Source organism: Montipora foliosa, chromosome 14 (genome assembly GCF_036669935.1).
Source record: "Montipora foliosa isolate CH-2021 chromosome 14, ASM3666993v2, whole genome shotgun sequence".
Taxonomy (NCBI): Eukaryota; Metazoa; Cnidaria; class Anthozoa; order Scleractinia; family Acroporidae; genus Montipora; species Montipora foliosa.
Genome location: NC_090882.1, coordinates 22,624,155 through 22,640,900, shown reverse-complemented (window position 1 = coordinate 22,640,900; position 16,746 = coordinate 22,624,155). Strand labels below are relative to the sequence as shown.

The following is a 16,746-nucleotide window of genomic DNA, read 5'->3' as shown; positions in this document are numbered from 1 at the left end:
CAAGGCATCATACAGAAAGTTCCACTAGCACAACACATCAAAGCTGGGAGGAAAATGGAAGTAAATTCTATCAAAATATTGTTTCTGAATTTCCTGCAAGTGTTATAGTAGAGCCAACAGAAATGCTGCGATACTTGCAGTGTAAGATAGTTTATGGTCGTCCTTTGGACAGGACCGATGATGAATCTGTACTTGAAGGGGAGACCAATTTCATTGCTGTAGACCGGGACAATGTATTAGAAACAACATTTGATGAATTGAGAGCAATTCAGGATCCAAGAATAACCTTTCAAGTAGAGGTTTATGGAGAAATGGCTCAGGACAGTGGAGGTCCAAGAAGAGAGTGGATCCGGCTTTGTAACCAGCACATAAAGAGACGATATTTTGAAAATGGTCTTAAGGAACACCTTTCTGAAGATTACTTTGTTGTGGGACAAATGGCTGCCATTGCACTTCTTCAGAATGGACAAGCCCCAAAATATTTTTCTGAAGACCTCCTACAGGACATTTTTGTCAGTGAAGAGAGAGAAGTATCACCATGTGTTTTAAAACTCCGTGAAGGCCTAGACAGTCTGGGGATTCACATGTTTGGCAGAAGATTCCCTCTATTCCTCTATTTGCTTAGGCCAGCCCGGAATAAAGCAGCACTAACAGTCCCGATACTCATTCACCTTCTTACAGCAAACTTTTCTGAGGAGGGATCCAACAGCCTAATTTATGAGAAAGCTGTGTATGGGAAGTTCGTGAAGTATGTTAGAGAGGTGGCAAGTGGGCGTCGAGTAACCAGCCTTGAAAACATATTGGAATTTGTTACCGGAGCGAGTGAAGAGCCTACCCTTGGATTTGACCAGCAGCCATGCATTGAATTTGTGTTAGCAACAGTAAAAGAAGCAAAGATAGATCGCACTGAAGACGACACTGGCAATAACTCTACTGATGGAGAGGTAAGCCTAAGTTTGTGTGTTTCCCTCACACTGATTTTTAAGACGTACCAAAATTTTCTTTGTTGACAAAAGTTTTTAAAAACAGGCATTATTGCACTTGTTCTTGTCAAGTACAAAGAAAGGAAAAATATAATAAAGTAATGTATTGGCTACCTGAAACAACCATAGGGGGCTAGTAAAAACAGGAAGACATTCAAGGTCTTGCAAAAATTAATAAATTTAACTTGGTTGACTAAGTGACAAATTATGTAAATTAGGGCTGACCAAAGACTCAGTGCACCTAGGCTTTGCACGCACACAGACTAAAGAGAAAGTTGATGTCAAATAATCCTCTCCCTTTGTGGCTTTCATTACTCCTTTCCCTCACTTTAGTATTGTGCAGAAGTAATGAGAGCTTAATCCGACGAAATTTGAGAATTTCGGAGCTTTTCGACGAAAAATGGCGAATTTTTGTCCAGAGCGAAAGTTCGCAGGGACAAAAAACGAAATTGGCGCATTTCGCTCTCATTACATTTGCACAATACTATATATGTTCACCATCCATAGTTATAGTATGATAGTCCAGCATAAGACATACTCCTTTCACCAGTCTCAGAGCTCTTGTCTTTAACATCAAACATGTTATCTTTGCTCATGACATTGACGTCCCTCATAAAAGCTGGAAGGTAAAATTAGAATGAATTGATTTAATTTAAATTGATGTTTTCTTTTCAATTCATTAAGGGATCAAGAAAGAAGAGGGCCATTCCTGATTTCATGCCCAAGTCTCACACCTGTTCAAATACTATGCATCTACCATGTGGATCTGCAGGGTTGTCTCTTCCATCAGATAGAGAATCATTTGCCCTTTATGATTATGCTTTCAAAAACACGTATTTTGGCATTGTGTAGTTCCAACATCAGTTGAAAGAAACCTCTAAAGGCACACGAAGAATTAGGTTTCGTTGTTATGTTTTGTTGAAAAGGAAAGGACATGGTTCCAGACTGACGTGTTTAGAAATCTTTATGTCCCTTTGATTGTAAGGGATTTGGTACTGTCTCAGTATGTGTTATATACAGTGGAGTTTCAATTTCAGCAACTGCATGTCCTTTGCCACAGATCTTGCCACTCTTTGTTGAAATTGTTCTGTTTATGTTGACAAAGGGACCCTGTTTTACATTGTTTTGCATACTTATTCAGATGAGGACTTGGGAATGAAGGATATTACCGGTACTTTGTGTCAAGGAATTGGCATATTCTGAGCTACTCCAGGCCCCAGTTGTTCAAAAGGTGGATAACGCTATCCACCAGATAAATCACTATCCATTGGATGATGCAATTGATTTTGTTATTACTTATCCACTGGATAGTGATTTACCCGGCGGATAGCACTGTCCATCGTTTGAACAACTGGGTCCAGAAGTTTTGAGTATGAACCACACCCACAGCACTTGCATAGCTAATGCCAGTCAATAAAAAAAATCCCTGCGGCACTAACTGATAAACTAATATTCTATCGTGTTCTAAAGTACTAAAGAAAACCTTTCCTTCTTTATTGATGTTGTTTATAGTCGATTACCGATATTTTGAAGAAGTTTTCTTTGCAAATGTCTAGCAGTTTAGAAGTTCCCCTAATAACAGTAATTTAAAAGGTAGATCAGCTCAGACCACTGATTTCAATCCTATTGAATAAAAAATTCATCTATTCAAAGTGCATGGCATAAACAACAACTGCTATTCTTACTCAATACAATAAAAATTAGCATTCCATGTTGATTTAATCCCAGTTTTGTACCTCCCCAAACGAGGAGCTTTGAGGTAGGCTAGTAAAAACTATTACCTAAATGATTATTACCAATTGTTTGGAGCTACAATAACACTATTTGCAAAGCATTTTGCATTGGAACGAGATGATGTTATAGTTAGGCATCACAATGTAAAAGGAACAAAGTAACAATGTTTACATTCAAACTGTGTGAATTGTCAAGGTTTGTGTAGCAAAGGTACAGGAGGGCTACTTTGATATACTTCCAAATCTCAATCTTCATACATGTTCATAGTTGAAAAACATTGAAGGGGTTACCCAACCCCCCCCCGGTCCATGGACTACCTGAACGGACTACCACAAAAATACTATTTCAAGTGAGTACTATTGGTCGTAAGCAGCATCACAATTGGTGCTAAGCCTAAACATCCATTCTAAACAGCGTTGGTCAACAGTATAAGTCTAAGCGCCCATTTTAAAAAGGTTAGCTTTCAATAATTGTTGTGATGGCGATTACGTCATTTGAGTGAGGTTAACCTTTTTAAAGTGCTCCTTTGATGAAAATGTAACTAGTGACCCAGTCTTCCTTAAAGTAAGAAAGCAAACTTGTATAATATGTATGTAACATTTGAAAATTGTATTCCTCTAATCTCTGCACTATAATTCGGAAAGTTTCAGCATAAATGTCTATTCCAAAACTAGAAGGCTTTTGTAAGGGATCAATAGAGTTACACAAATAGGCTGTCAGTTCACCATTGCTGACATTTGGTAGCCGAGCAGGAGACACCTCAACGTTGTTGTCACTTTCCTCAGAGGGCGCCTGTCCTTCTGGATCCTCTCCATAAAATGTTATGTCTTCTGGGTTATCGTCAAGGTTGCCATTTGCAAGTGGATTGCTTGAATTCATCATTCCATTCAACCACATCTGATTTGGGGACCAGTTTTGCTCGGTTTGAACTGGGTGGTCATTGAAAGAGACCATCCACTCAGATAAGGCAAAGTTTATTCTTTTCAAGAAGACATACTGTAATGCAAACATGTGGATGGGATTTTCTACGTCCAAAAGCCCTGTTTGTTCCATAGCATAGAAGGTGTAATAAAATACGTGGCAAATACATCGGAAAACGTCCCTCCAAAGCCTTTCGATTCTTTGGTTCCTAGTCGATGAGCCAGCAATAAAACTACCTCGACCCTCCCCACGAACTGCAACCATTGCATCGCATACAGCAGTGTTCTCTACACCAAAGTCTACCCTTATGCGGGATGGCACTTTCAAAGAGACTGAGAACTGTCGAGGATAGATTATTCGTGCTACATTGAAGGAAATTAATTCGTCTTGAATAGCCATCAATGCACCCATGAATGACAAATCCCCAGCGAATCAAGGAATGGTGGCCATCCAAGTGCCACAATGAGTTTGGCCACGGAACGAAGTACACCCTTCGTGATACTAAGGCACCCCACCTTAGAGCTGTGTTCCTCGCATCTACCCTGTTAAGGCTCTCTCTGATGCACCTTCGTTGCACAGTGTACCCCATTGCCCAAAAGTATCCTCGTAGATAAGGTTCACCTGTGGTTGATCCATGACTTAAAATGAAATCACGAATAATGCCGTCCATTTCTTCATCAGTAATGATACTGAAGCGAGACAAATGCTCTAGATCAAATAAACGGACTCGGCGCATTATTGTCCAACGAGATACTCTGAAAACCCTAGCAATTTTTACCCAAGTGAAACCTATCCCTCTCAAATCTCCGAGTACCTCTGGCGGAATGTTTATCGATGGTCTACCTGGGCGTTCATTCTTTAGCGATTGAAAGGAGAAATAAGTAACACTGGATGGCCTTGCCGTACTGTTTCCAAAATATTGGAGAAATTTCTCGAGTAATTCAGTAAACACCAGTCTCAGATCATCCAACTGTTTTACGTCAGTTTCGTCAGTAACTATAGTCGCCAACTGATCTGGTAATCTTATCGCTCTTTCCAAAAGATCTACATGGGTTAAAACCTCGGAAACATTGCGGTCGTCGCTACCAAATGAACTCTGACTCAGAATTTCCTCAGTTCTTCTTATCACGTGCTCAAAAAAATCCTTTATCTCGGAATCTCCTTCCTCATCAATGTACACTTCTGTTCCCGCCATCTTTATCATAACGTCGTTCTGTCCCAGCATCTTCATAGCAGATTTTACCGCTCGACCCAGACCCCAAGACTGAATGAATATGTGCGAACATTGAATGGATGTTAAGAATTGAATTGAACGAATGGGGATTGAACTGAATGGATGTACGGATTGAATTGGACAAATGTAGACAAGAAATTAAGTGCATGCGAACTAAATTGACTCCATAAAAGAATTAATTTAAAGCGCAATTAAAAATGAGATTGAATACACAAGGATTAAATTGAATGAACACAAAAATTGAATTGAATAAATACGGATTGAATTGAATGGATATAGAAATTGCATTGAATAAAGACAGATTGAATTGAATGGATATAGAAATTGAATTGAATGAATCTAAGAATTAAATTGAATAAATACAAATTAAATTAAATGAATGCAGGGATTGAATTGAATAAGTAAGGACTGAATTGAATAAATAAATATTAAATTGAATCAAAATAGAACTATTGAATATTGCTACATTTGGCTTGGCATACTGTACATTATTTTCTTTTATGTCAATATTTATTGTTAGCATATTAAGTAATTCATATTATATTTGTCTTGTCTATTCTTTTCTTTATATAAATGTTATATTTAACAATAAAAACTTTCAAATTAAAAAAAAAAAAAAGAGTCTTATGGTATGTTCCGAAGTGGCCTATTGTTGAGTACACCAACATGGCCGTCCTGACGTTGATGAAGACAAACCTGATAACAGATTCTTATTCCTAGGCAATGGACTCTTTATGCAAGCCAAAGTGAAATCATAAACTTCATACCACATGATCTAAAAAAAGGAACTTCAGCAGTGCAAAAGAAGTTTCTCACAGACACCTCAGTAACGCGCGTAGCACTGCTTGAAGAAAAATGGTTAAACAACAAAAAAATCTCCAAACAGCTTCATACGAACATTTAACATCCATTGGTTGAGACTCCAGAGAAGAGGTAAGAACTCCTAACAAGTGCTGTTTCATCCCGAATTCAAGTCATGATAAATATCAGCTGTCCTTGCATGATCTTCTCCGAACAGCTTTATCCGCAAGTCTAATGCCCGCTGCTTTGACTACAGAGCAGAGGTAAAATCACCTAACGAATGCTCTGTCACCCCAAGGAAATCGTAACTATCGGATGTGCTTGCATGATCTTCTCCGAACACTTTTATTCGCACTTGCAATGCCCGTTTGGCAGACTGGAGAGAAGAGGTAAAATCACCTAACGAATGCTGTGTCACCCCAAGTAAATGGTAACTATCAGCTGTGCTTGCATGATCTTCTCCGAACACTTTTATTCGCACTTGCAATGCCCGTTTGGCAGACTGTAGAGCAGATGTAAAATCACGTAACGAATGCTGTGTCACCCCAAGTAAATGGTAACTATCAGCTGTGCTTGCATGATCTTCTCCGAACACTTTTATTCGCACTTGCAATGCCCGTTTGGCAGACTGGAGAGCAGAGTTGAAATCACCTAACGAATGCTGTGTCACCCCAAGGGAATCGTAACTATCGGCTGTGCTTGCATGATCTTCTCCGAACACTTTTATTCGCACTTGCAATGCCCGTTTGGCAGACTGTAGAGCAGAGGTAAAATCACCTAACGAATGCTGTGTCACCCCAAGTAAATGGTAACTATCAGCTGTGCTTGCATGATCATCTCCGATCACTTTTATTCGCACTTGCAATGCTCGTTTGGCAGACTGGAGAGCAGAGTTGAAATCGCCTAACGAATGCTGTGTCACCCCAAGGGAATCGTAACTATTGGCTGTGCTTGCATGATCTTCTCCAAACACGTTTATCCGCACATCCAATGCCCGCTGGTGAGACTGCAGAGCAGAGGTAAAATCACCTAAGGAATATTGTGTCACCCCAACTGAATCGTAACTATCACCTGTGCTTGCGTGATTGACTCCGAAAACTTTTATTCGCAATTGCAATGCCAGTTTGGCAGACTGGAGAGCCGAGGTAAAATCACCTAACGAATGCTGTGTCACACCAAGTAAATGGTAACTATCAGCTGTGCTTGCATGATCTTCTCCGAACACTTTTATTCGCACTTGCAATGACCGTTTGGCAGACTGGAGAGCAGAGTTGAAATCACCTAACGAATGCTGTGTCACCCCAAGTGAATCGTAACTATCGGCTGTGCTTGCATGATCTTCTCCCAACACTTTTTTTCGCACTTGCAATGCCCGTTTGCCAGACTGGAGAGCAGAGGTAAAATCACCTAACGAATGCTGTGTCACCCCGATTGAATGGTAACTATTGGCTGTGCTTACATGATCTTCTCCTAACACTTTTATCCGTATGTCTAATGACCGCTGCTTTGACTGTAGAGCAGAGGTAAAATCACCTAACGAATGCTCTGTCACCCCGAGTGAATGATAACTATCAGCTGTGCTTGCATGATCTTCTCCGAACACTTTTATCCGTATGTCTAACGACCGCTGCTTTGACTGTAGAGCAGAGGTAAAATCACATAACGAATGCAGTGTCACCCCGAGTAAATGGTAACTATCAGATGTGCTTTCATGACCTTCTCCGAACACTTTTATTCGCACTTGCAATGCCCGTTTGCCAGACTGGAGAGCAGAGGTAAAATCACCTAACGAATGCTGTGTCACCCCGATTGAATGGTGACTTTTGGCAGTGCATGCATGATCTTCTCCGAACACTTTTACCCGTATGGCAAACGACCGCTGCTTTGACTGTACAGCAGAGGTAAAATCACGTAACGAATGCTGTGTCACCCCGAGGAAATGGTAACTATCAGCTGTGCTTGAATGATCTTCTCCGAACACTTTAATTCTCACTTGCAATGCCCGTTTGGCAGAGTGGAGAGCAGAGGAAAAATCACCCAGCGAATTCTGTGTCACCCCGAGTGAATGGTAGCTTTGGGCTAAGAATGCATTTACTTCCTGTCTATTTGTTCTCAATATGATATCAAGAGCGCAGGTTTTGAAATATAGAGCCTTTGAGTAGTTCTTCTTGCTTTGGTGCAATTCACCGAAGTCTTGGTAGAACTTTGCGAGAGGCTGGTTGCATTCTTGAGAACGAAGGGTCACGGTTGAATCAACGTTCTCCTCTGGGCCTGAAGAGCTATGTTTGAATTGCTCGAGTGTTGCTTGGTGACGTGCGACTGACTCTTCGAAACCTGATCCGCCAACAATTCCTTCTTCTGTGAATGTTGACCCCAGAAGTGCCATAACCTTACCGCAAAAATGAAACAAATAGAAAGGGGTTTTGGAATTTACCTGGAGATCACTTAATATTCGAAGGGCAGGGTTGATTACAAATTGCTGGGTGTCAGTGTCAAAGAAGTTCTTTGCTGCTTTCCTGATGTGAAATATAACTAGGAATTGCAATGGCCAACAATTAGTACCGGAGTCAAAAGTGTTTGTTTGAAGCTGTTTGCCATTTTTTGGTTCTTCTCCTTTGCATCCAAGAGGTGGAATAACAATCAGTTGCTCGTCTGCCGCGGAATCGCATTCTTTGCGTGCTTTGTTATAGTAGTAAGTCGAGGTAGATGGGTCGTTTAAGAACTGATAATAGACAGCAATGACTTGGTGAACAACGAGCCTCAGAATTTTCTGCTCTCCGCTTTCATGCATTAAAGAAAGAGCCTCTAGCAGGCACTGTATCCCGCTCTTAACTTCGCCAATAACAAGCTGACAGATGCCAAAGTAACACAAGTATTTACTCCTTTCATCATCAGAATCTGAACAAGATGTCGACTGCATTTCATATGCCTTCTTGAGAAGTTGCATTGCACTTCCTTCTGCTCCCCAAGTAATTTCAGCAAAAGCTTTAGAAACTAGTAAATGCCTCTGGTAATGTACATGTCCCAGAGCACTGGCTGACTTTAAGGCCGAATCGTAGATATTATCAAAATTGTATGGTTCTGTGGAACACCAAAACAGCGAGTCCAGAAACATTTCTGCTTTTATCAAAACTTTGAAAACAATCTCTGCTATCCTGGGATCTGCGCAACCGTCTACTAGGCTTTCCATAAAAAGCTGTTTTTCGTCATAGAATGCAACGAATGCAGCCATGGAATGTCCATCTAGAAACTCATCGTTCAATTTGTCGAAACGAGAAATGAAATACGCATGGAAACGGCACTTTGCAATTGCTACTATTTCTTCCATACTCTGTTCGCCTGCTTCTTTAGCAAATCACTGAAGGAGCTTATGCATTTCAAATTTTCCAGAGTGGGAGTTTGAATCGAGAAGAGACTTTCTTTGGAGTCGTTGCAACATTTTCTTGGTCTCAATCACTCCCGTAACATTCAATACAGCTGAGGCGAGATCCGTGGTAAAACATCCCGAGAGAACAGACAAAGACACAAATGCTTCTTTTTCTGCGGGAGAAAGTCGGAGGAAGGACTTTTCATACAGCAACTTTATTCGTTGATTAGCTGGATAATCTGGATTGTCTAAGATGTCGACGATACTTTCTGTTGCGGACTCGGTGATTTCGTTCAAACACTGACTTGTTAGAACATCATCTTCACAAACTAGAGAGCACATTAACATCATTGCAAGTGGCACACACCCACATATTTGGGCAATTCTTGCGCAGTCATCGGGACTAGCATTTGGCACCAATTCATGAACTATAGCATGAGATGAGGTATCATCCAGTGGCCTTATTCTTATTGATTTGTGACCTTGGAAATTCAAGTTCATAAACTCAAATGATTCTCGTGTGGTCACCACCAGAGTTATCTTCTCATTTTGCATGAGAATTTCTTCAAATAGCTGCAGGACGTCTTCTTTTACTTTTGGAATTCCACTCTCTAGTAGATCATCTACATTATCAAGAATAAATACGAGGGAATCTGAAATGTTGCCGAGGGTCTCGATTAACTCATCTTCTAACGACAGAGGTTGAGGTACTGATCTCTGACTCGCGGTGGGTTGCCTTACGAGGCTGAAAAGCTTCGATGTCAGATCTGCCTTTGTCTGGAGTCCCCGTGACCAAAGGAAACAAACAGGAAAGCCTTGAGACTGCAGTTGGTGCCCCACTGCTATTGCCACCGATGTTTTTCCGAATCCGGGTGAGCCCCAGATCGTCACGATGCGGGTATGTTCGGAACTCACGAGATCCACGATCTCTTTGCATTCACTCTGTCGACCAGTGAAGTTTGGAACCATTGAAGGAAGACGAGATCTTGGGACTGTTGGCTTGATGTCTTTGTAATGCAAAGTAAAATACAAAGTAGACATTTCTTACTTGTTATTATTTTTTGGATATCCTTTGTCTCGTTGAGACTTTGTAAACTGTAGAGAAGACATGAAGAAGTAAAACAAATATAATTTTTAACTTTGTGCACATAGCTGAAATTATAATTCAACAGACATATTTCCCGTTTCCTTTCCATTGCATTGTAGAGGTAGCAAAATGTATTTTGCAGTCATTTAAACCAAGACAGACCCTATGCAATATTGGCCTCGTTCTTGAGATGACGTCACTGAAGAAACTCCTCTGCACGGCATAAATTAAAGAAAATTTGTTTGTGACGTCATCTCAGAAATATGACTTTGATTAGCTTAGCTGTAGAACAAAGTTAATGACCACTGTACCCAAAGAAATGAAGATATTAGTCTTTATCATTCAACACATTGATACGCTGCCCAAATATGGTCATAAAGCTCTCGATAGATGCTGGTATTCGGAGATAGATGTAGATTTCGCAAGAGAATGGGAAAATGACGTACCGGTGCCGCTTCACAAATGTTACAAGTTCGGAATCTTTCATTTGTCATCAATGTTTTGAATTATAATACAGTTATAGCGCGCAAGCGTGCGTGATATCGCCTAATTTTAGCCGACTCGGCCTTCGACCTCGTCAAAAAAGTATTAAGCGATATTGCGCTCGTTTTCGCGCTATAACTGTTAAATAGCCCGCACTTCAATGTATTATCTCCATTTCTTTCATTGAAACCTTTCACGGAAACACATGAGCCCAACAAATTTACCTGCTTCCAGCTGTGTGGCTTGGCATAGTTCATTTGGTAGAGCATTGCACCGTTGGAACCACCTGAATTTTGACACAATTGCTTAAATTGTCTAGAAAAGTGCGAGGATCGTTTCTCTCTTTGGTTTCAACTACTGTACTGCTCGGAAATGTTTAAATTACAACACTTAGTAAAGAAAGTGGCCTTGTGAACGAAGGAAAGGATTTAAAACCTCCCACTTGAGAACCTGTATGTTGACTTCACTTTTCGATCCAATCAATTTGCAAACACGCAGTCTTACAAATGTTACAGTTGTGACACTTTCAAAAATCTAAGAATGCCTTTTGTAGTGGAAAAGAAACCTACAAGAACCGCGCGGCAAGTGCACAAGCAGTTTCGAGCGGTAATGCAATAGTCTCGTTTATTTTTATGTGACGTGTGTGTCTTCTTTTTTTAAACGACGCAAGATATGGTTTTTATTGATACACGGAAGATCTGTCTTTCTTGTTGTCATCTTTTCATTGACAAACAGTAAGTTGTTTATTACGCCTATTGCTATATCCTCCTTTTTAAAAAGAGGCTTGAAAACAGTTAAGTCCTTCTTTTTACCTGTATTTTCTATTTCTGTATTTCGTTCCTGTTCCTTCTTTTTTATATCTTCCTGTTGCATCCTCAAGCCCTCCTCAGCTGAATTCATATGCTCCGCAACCCTTTGCTCTAGCCTAGCGACCTCTTGTTTGCTGGCAGTGAGGCTTTCCACTTTCTGTCCTATGGCTGCTAAGGACTCCTCAATCTTTTCCATATCTTTATTTCTGCTCTCTAAACATTTTAAGTGTGCTTGCTTCTCTTCCCTTACCTGTTGTTCCAACTTACGGACTTCTGTTGTTGGAAAGTCAGATGCAGTCAAACTTCCAATGGCATCAATCGATGCAGTTGAAATTCCCAGAGCTTTGAACGCGTCTCTAGCAAACTGAATGTTCTGGTCAAATGTTGCTTTGTCCATCTCCAAGCGAGAGGAATGACAAACCGTATTCCTCAAACGCCGAAGCTGATCAATGGCCAGTGCAAAGGTTTCGGCATTATCACCTACTGGGCTCAACACAGATCCATGGAAACTTCCATGAGGAATAGCTCGGGGCTTCACATACAAATCACTAAGTGTGCTGTAACGCATGCTGAAGGATTTTGCATAGATAGTAGCCTGGAATAAGGTAGTGCAATCCCATTCATTGTACGACTGGTTGGTAGGAACTTTAGTTGTCCCTCCCTCTGTAGAGAGAAAGAGATTCCTCACAGCAGTGGAGTCATCCCAAAGCTGGTATCCAGGGCGATGCCCAATGGTGGTGTCCCACATCGTCTTAAAAGTCTGACGTAAAGCCTTTGGGAATTCATTTAAAACCAGAGACAAACACTTGAAGTGATTTAACTCCTCGTCACGATAAGGGTGCAAGGACATCACGAATTAGTGATAATAAAGCAATGCCACAATGGCAAAAAGGACCTAAACCAAAAATAAATGAATAAATATAATGCATAAGCGAATTTCATTTCATTCTCCTCTTACGGGAGAAGAAACTATGATTGCTTTCTCTGGAAAGATGCGCTTTAACATGCTCTCTAGAAGAGAATAAATTTGAAAGTTTTGATGTTTGAAACGGAAGACACAGTGGGAAAAGAGTTTCATTACTCGCTAAGTGTCGACGACTTTTGCCTGGCTTACAAAATGAGTTTAAAGTTTGCGCAGAAAGCTATCCAATACACGATGATTCATTTCAAGTTGAAGCGGCGCAGAATCCTTCCGTCGCAGAGACTGCACCGAAAACGTTACTATGCGTAAACAAAAGCGCTACCCAATATGCTTTTTCCTTAATTAGATATCAGATATAGTGTAGACATACCCAAAAAGATCTCATTTTAGTAACCAACATGTTAGAACATATTTTGACCGCAACTCTGGTTTGGAGAAATTTGAATGAAGCTTGCCACGTTTTAATCCGAAGACCCAGTGTTTCAGGCGTTTCGATACTCCAGCCAATCTTTTTTCATTCATTAAAACAAGTAAGAGGGAAATCAATGAAACACTTAAGTGTTTTTAGAGATAAAATATAGCCTTTATGGACAGAGACCTAAAAAAGTGCAACCAAGCGCGTGTGTACTGGAAACCCTCGCGAGATGAGGCCCTCGCTCTCGCGTTGCCACGTCAGATCGCGACATGTCATATGCAATTAATTGGACGACTCCAGTTAGCAAACAGGGAGGCGCGGTGGCCTCATGGTTAGTGCGCTCGACTCCGGATCGAGTAGTCCGGGTTCGGGTCCTGGCCGGGGACATTGTATTGTGTTCTTGGGAAAGACACTTTACTGTCACGCTGCCTTGTATAAATGGGTACGGGCGAAAATGCTGGGGGTAACCCTGCAATGGACTAGCACCACATCCAGGGGGGAGTTGAAATACTCCTAGTCGCTTCATGGTACAGTAACCAGAGATAAGCCCGGCCCGATGGGCCTTCTAGGCCCAGTTAGCAAACGATAGAGGTTAATAGTTTCAACGTGTTGGAAGACACTTCAGTCGGTCTGACAAACTTCTGTAATTTTAACTTAGGAAAAGTCTACTTACTAAATGTTGCACGGAGTGTTTTACGAATATTCTGCAGCTTGAAAACCAAACTAGGAAAATCCTTAGCATGCAGAAATATCGAAGAAATATTTTTGGAATGGTAAATTTATTTCTATCATGAATGGCAAATTGGTCTTTTTATAATTAGAGTTAGCGATTTATTGACGGACTCGGACAAAATTGATAACTCAGAATAAATATGCGACCCTATTCACCTTATCTTAACCTCTTCAGGGGTGCAGGGATGGCGCAGTGGTGAGAGCACTCGCCTCCCACCAATGTGGCCCGGGTTCGATTCCCGGCCTCGGCGTCATATGTGGGTTGAGTTTGTTGGTTCTCTACTCTGCACAGAGAGGTTTTCTCCGGGCACTCAGGTTTCCCCTCTCCTCAAAAACCAACATTTGACTTGATTTACTTTCATTGTTCATTTCAGTTTACAGTGTCCCCAATTAGCGTTCCAGCGCTAGAACGACTAGACACTTAAATAAAGTTCCTTTCCTTTCTTTCCTTTCCTTTCATCATCATTATCTTCATCATCATAAATACTTATGGCCCCCATTGGGTCATAGAACAGCTTAACCTCTTAAACAGGCTCAAACCAGTTTTCACACTTCCAAAAAACTGTACTGTTGGGAAGGATTGAATCTACCCAACTGCTTCACTTAACGCCAATTTTACGGTACCATACAAAACACCAATAGCTGCACTCATCAATGTGACGTAATAGGTTACCACGGCAACAAAAAAGGCATCCAAAAACACCCTCCCTATATTTTGTCAGTAAACGCATATTTTTTAAAAACGAGCTCGATGACGCCCATTTTTTTATTGCTGGAGAGTGATTATCGCGCAAAGATAAAACTCTCTGCAAAGTTGAAAAATTTCTCTGGAGCAACTTCATAGCTACCTTCACGATCGGAGAATTTTAAGGTGGCTCTAAATCCGCTCCAGAGAATTTTTTATACTTTGAAGAAAGTTTCATCTTAGGCTGCTAATCACTTTTCAACAAGAAAAAATGGGGGTCACTGAGTTTATTTTTGAGATGTAAGCCCTTAAACACAATATATAGGGCACTTTAGATGGTTCTTTTGTTTCCATGGTAATTTATCACGTCACATTAATATGTCCATCTTGTTAAGAAATTATTGTCGTTTCATTTGGTACCATAACATTACCGTCAAGTGAAACAGTGCCGTAGGCTTAATCCTACAAATAAGACATCCCTCCAAATTGTTGAAACCGGTTTGAGCGACCTTAAACGAGATTTTTGAGTTTATAATTACAATACTTAGATACGATTACTATAAAATGGGTTCTTTAAGGATTGGGACCCACAACAGGGAACAGTATTTCGATCTCCAAGAACATGCAAATTTCGACGTGAATTCTTGCCGGAAGCAATGTGTCTTCTAATTTACGATTACGATCCAAAACTGCTAATTCATACTGAGTTCAAAACGATCAACTGACTTAGAAATAGCTTACATGCTGCCATTTGATGCAGTCGTAGACACAAGAATGAGAACTAGATTGTCAGTACAAAATATGAAACAGATACTGTGGTAAAAAATTAGCATTATACAGGAAATGGGCAGAATACATTACTCAGGCTGCTCACCTTGTAGAACTACGGACGAATCCCTTGGATATTCTTGCTTGCCCTATCACTACAGTTCCTTGGATATATGTAATCAATTGATGCACTTACATCAACATTAGAACTACAGCACTGTTTAGAGTCGACGTAGTGTTCTGCCTATGACAGAGGGAACATGATTCATTGTTATTGCTTAATTACTTAATAATTTTAATTAAACAATACATTTGCTTGCGCAGGAAAAAAACTTTGAAGCCGTCTTTTAGGGCGCTTTTTGTCCAACACAAGAGAAGTCGGCTCAACTCGAAGCTGGGTTGCCAAAGTTGGTAATAAGGTAGTTTAAATTTGATGAAACGGGAATATTAAAGAATCGTGTATCATTTTTGTCTACCATATTTTTCGCATTGATACGCTCAAATGCGTTTTGCTACGACGAACAGAGCAAGACATGTTTCATACCAAACAAAACATGGCTAAGCCCCAACTGGCAGGAGACAACTAATTGGCTTTTTATAAAGTATGGTAGAGGTGAATTCTAGTTGGGATCAACGAAACCCTTCGACACCACATGCAAACCTTTAGACCACAACACCTTTATGTGTATCAACCAGAAGTTTGTGTAAGGTTCGCATAATGAGATTATATCATTTTCTTATGTACCAATTGTTAGTTCAGAATTACTGTGTTAGCAAACATCTACAAGAAGGAGATTAGAATGGCTTGTTCGGTGTTTACGTCATGATGGCGGAAGTGATCCGTTCTTCTCAATAAATTCACTAAGCTGTAATTTCATATTTGAAAGATGCATGGGAAAGACATTACTCACCTCAAAGAATCGAACGACCTCAAACCTGTGACGTCCAGTGTAGGCACAATCAGTGTAAACTGCAACTCAAAGTGAAAGGAATGATGTTTTGTGGGAATGGTATGACTAATGAAGGTGCTCACATTGTCACGCAAATGTTGCCAATAAATTCCTGACGTCTTGTTTCATAATGCTTAAACAAACTCGAGGGATTGCTTTCCTGACTGATGATTATCTCAAACCTTCAACCTATAAAGGACTCGTAAGGGAATCGAGGTCAATTAGCTGATTTATATGGATATTGACTGTTTTTGTCTGAGAAAACCTGTGGGCCACCGTAGCTTCGTATATCGAGATCACAGTCCATTCAACTGTGACATTTGATATTTCCTCTTGGTTTTATTTAGAACCAAATATTCAGCAGTCATGGCAAAGACGGCGAGGGTTAAAGACATTTCACATTATACATTTTGTAACGCTAAGCTTTTGCTGAGTAACAAACATGACAAAGTTGAACAAGTTCTTTGAAATTTTTAAGCCCAATTGTTGACTACACTGTGCGTTCCGCCGCCTATGATGTTTAACAAGAGGTGTAAACGATGACGTCAGCTAGCCATTCCCTATGGCAAGGAGCTTCCCGAAAATGCAAGAGCAAGCGGTCATTCTACACCTTTAATAATGTTCTTCGATTCTGAAGTGCGTTCTGAGGTGTCGTTCACTGTAAATACGGAGGTTAAGATCTACGACGCAACGGTAACGAAAATGTCATTTAAAACTGCAGGTTTAGGTTTATTAATCTTTTTCGTCATTATGTCGGTTTGTCTAACTTCTAAAAACTAGCGCAACTTTCCAGGAACTGAATTAGGAAGTGCGGTGTTGAAGCTACGATGAAAACTCAAATTCGCTGACTTGTGT

General features: G+C 40.4%; 2 pseudogenes; both read right to left on the bottom strand.

Annotated features, from left to right (window-relative positions):
* Positions 1-3,230: 3,230 nt before the first annotated feature.
* Positions 3,231-4,917, bottom strand: LOC137984519 (uncharacterized; annotated as a pseudogene).
* Positions 4,918-5,429: 512 nt separating this feature from the next.
* Positions 5,430-16,150, bottom strand: LOC137984996 (uncharacterized; annotated as a pseudogene).
* Positions 16,151-16,746: the final 596 nt, after the last annotated feature.